The sequence below is a fragment of the Carlito syrichta genome, unplaced genomic scaffold (assembly GCF_000164805.1).
Source record: "Carlito syrichta isolate Samal-C Ts95f unplaced genomic scaffold, Tarsius_syrichta-2.0.1 Scaffold279216, whole genome shotgun sequence".
Classification (NCBI taxonomy): Eukaryota; Metazoa; Chordata; class Mammalia; order Primates; family Tarsiidae; genus Carlito; species Carlito syrichta.
This window is the reverse complement of record NW_007223312.1, coordinates 176,359-179,626: the sequence shown is the minus strand read 5'-3', so window position 1 is coordinate 179,626 and position 3,268 is coordinate 176,359. Positions and strand designations below refer to the sequence as shown.

At 47.5% G+C, this 3,268-nt stretch overlaps 1 pseudogene; it reads left to right on the top strand.

Annotated features, from left to right (window-relative positions):
- The first annotated feature begins 929 nt into the window (after positions 1–929).
- Positions 930–2,846, top strand: LOC103254404 (annotated as a pseudogene).
- The last annotated feature ends 422 nt before the right edge of the window (positions 2,847–3,268 follow it).

Here is a 3,268-nt window from a genome sequence, read left to right as displayed (position 1 = left end):
TTACTCTTGATCTCAGCTAATTCACCATCTGGTGTATATTTCCATGATGCCCAGATGTATAATCACATACTTATATAACGGACATTCTTGGTTGTCAACAAAAATATGTGAGCTCCTTGGTCTGTGGCAAAGATCAAATGTATGTCTTTTAAATTACCCCTTTCCTGGAATAGATAGGAAATCTAAAACCATATCACAATCTGGGAACAGATGGCAAATGATAGGAATTAGTGCTACCCTTAAAAACATAAAGAATGGTGGTGGTCCCTATTCAAGCCCCACTTAAATTGCATGTCTTTCCTCCACAAAAATTAAATGGCTCCCACTGCATGAGAGGAAACCAAGAAGTAGCCCCAATCTCAGTTGATGGACTGAGCATAATAACTCTGCTAGAGCAGATCAATACTGCTTCAGGTAGATGGAACAAGGACATTGACTTGGTGAGTACATTATTTTTATCCATGTGAAAAATACGTTTACACTTGTGAAATACACCATGACAAATATTTATGATCTTACTCAGGTTTAGGTTAATTCTCTCACCTTCTGTCACAATAGAGTCCAAATAGACTTTAGTTGCCTGGACATAATATTTTACCTATGCCAACGAACTGTACAGATGAGCAATAAGACGTAAGAGCATTGGAAGAAGGTGAGTGATAGATGAGGAAGAAGGTGACTACCAAGATTCAGGAGCCAGCCACCTTAAGATTTTCTTTTTTCTTTTTTTCCTTTTTAGTGCCCATGGTTTGGAATATGCCAGTGACATTCCCTCTAAGGTAAATGAAAACTGTTTCACTTTGTACTTCCCACCCACTGAGACAGAAACATGATGCCTGGCAATTGCACGGAGGATCTATTTACTAGGTAACGTTAAACATTAACAAATTGGGCCCCACACCGGTCCCCGGGCCACCGCCCTCCCCCAGGCGGGGCTCGTGGCGTGCCTGCCCTGCCGTTGGCCGCGCGCCACAGCCCTAACGGCTGCGCTGGGCTCCGGCGGCAGCGGCGGGTCAGTGGGCAGTTTTCAGGGCATCTGCGATCAGTGGCGGCGGCCTGGGCATCCCCGTGGACGAGCGCTCTGGAGAGCTCCCCGCGAGGACTAGAGCCATTTGAAGAACCAGGACTCTGGGGTCAGTCGGGATTCAGATTCTGCCAGCTTTATGTCCTTGAGTCAGATGGATTTCTCGCCTGCTAAAAGAGGTTAAAAGAGAACTTAGCTCTTTGATGATTGTGCAGTGTTATCCTATCCTTCCCTTCCCTTTCTTCCTTCAATAAACGTACCTTGGTGGCAGGGCCAAGAGAAGTGGAACTATATGGTTTCACTATTTTAGACCTGCCCTGCGCAGTCCAAAGATGTGTGGTCACTACAGCTCAATGTCCATATTAGAGCAGATCCAAGCCAGCATGATCCCACGCTTGGATTCCAAGGTGACCTAGGCCTGGAGCTGTGGCCCATGTTCTTACCCTACCTGTACTTTCCTGACCCGGGCTGCAGCCTGGTATGCAGGGCCTGGTATGAACTGATCTTCAGTCTCAACGGTACCCTCCACAGTAGCAGCTGTGTCTGGGTTGCCCTGAGTGCCGCCACCCCAACTGGCCCAACCCACCTGATGGGGACCCTGAGTCCGACGGAAGCTTTCAAAGCAGCATTACCTTGCCTCCAAGACATGAACCAAGAAGAATGTCCTGGACTTGGAGTCCTCCATCTGCTTTCCTTTGTTCCACCAGAAAAGAGAATTATGTACCCCGAGTGTCCGGCCAGGCCATGAGTTTGATAGCCTGAGCGCTGCTTTGGCCGTGGCCAGCCTATATGACTGAATTGTGCTCTTCCCAGGTGTCTATGAAGAGCAAGGTGAAATCATCCTGAAGGTGCTGGTGGAAACTGCAGGGTATGGGAAACTGGCAAAGTGATCAGCGCAGCTCAACCACATGCATGTGAGATCAGCGCAGCTCAACCATACGCATGTGAGATATCCTCTTCATGTTGACCTGGTTCTCACCTGTTATGTATAAGACAACATCAGGTCATGTCCAGTTTACCAATTGCAACTTTGAGAATGGAGACATCCAAGTCTATGGCCCAGGAACCTGCCAAGTGAAATTTTGCTTCTTCAGAAACACCCATGTCTTCTTGCACAAAGTGCCTCTGTGTGTCCTAGAAAACTGAATCTGTGGGCAGCAAAAAGAACTCTGACTGTTAAGGGTAACCCATCTGCAGATAAGAACTGGGCCTACAAGTAGCAGTTAGAACCTGTTAAGTTCTCTCCCACTTTGTTCCCCATAGAGGACTCTGATTTTTTAATGTCCTTGGACCTAGAGAGCCAGGACCAGGTCTGGATCCCAAGGACCTATTGAGGGTAGCCAGAGCCCTACCAACCCAGCCTCTAGCTCCCCAAAATCAGGGTCTGAGGCTGGTTCACAGGAGGCAGAGATGGGCAGCGATGGGAAAGGGTTGCCAAGACCCTAGACAGCAGAGACGGAGACCTGAGTCCCAGTGTTGAAAACAAGGACGTGGATGGGTACCAGATCACATGCAGACTGTACTGCTAAGGGCAGGACCCACACTCTTGGGAGGCTCCTTTCAGGGCCCACCACTGCCAGGAGCATCTCCTCAGCTGCCCAGCTACCTAGTGCTGAACTCATTGTAGCAGGAGCTACAGAAGGACAAGGAGGCCATGGCATTTGCCAACTCTGTGCAGAGCTGCCTCATCCACAAATGCCTCTTCTAGGATGGGAGGGGAGGTATCATCCATTCCTATGGCCAAGTGAAGATGGAAGAAAACATCTTCTGGAACCCGACTTATGCAGTGTGGTGTATATATAATAGCAAGGTGCTCTCATAAGGGCTATAGATCCATGAGGTCTCACTGAGTCATGAGAAACATGATTTGTGATTAGTGAGAGGGATCTTATGGCTATATTTAAAAAGGGTTTGATGTGACTGCTTTGTATTTTAAACATAATCTCTTTTTAAGCTTATTAGCACACAATTCATGTCCATCATCTGATTTGGACAGGGCAGGAGCTATTTCTCCCATTTCACAGAAAAAGAAACAGAGGCCCAGAGAGGGAAAGTGACTTACTCAGTGTCACCCAGCAGATTAGAGGCAGATTTGAGACTAAAAACCCAGGTCATCTACCTCCTTTCACTATGGCATGCTGCTTTTCAAATGTGCCACATCACCCAAGTCATAGTAGAAGAAACAAGGTCATTGAGATGGCTTCCCAGAAGAAAAGGTATTTGCTGAGTCAGATGAGTAGAGGG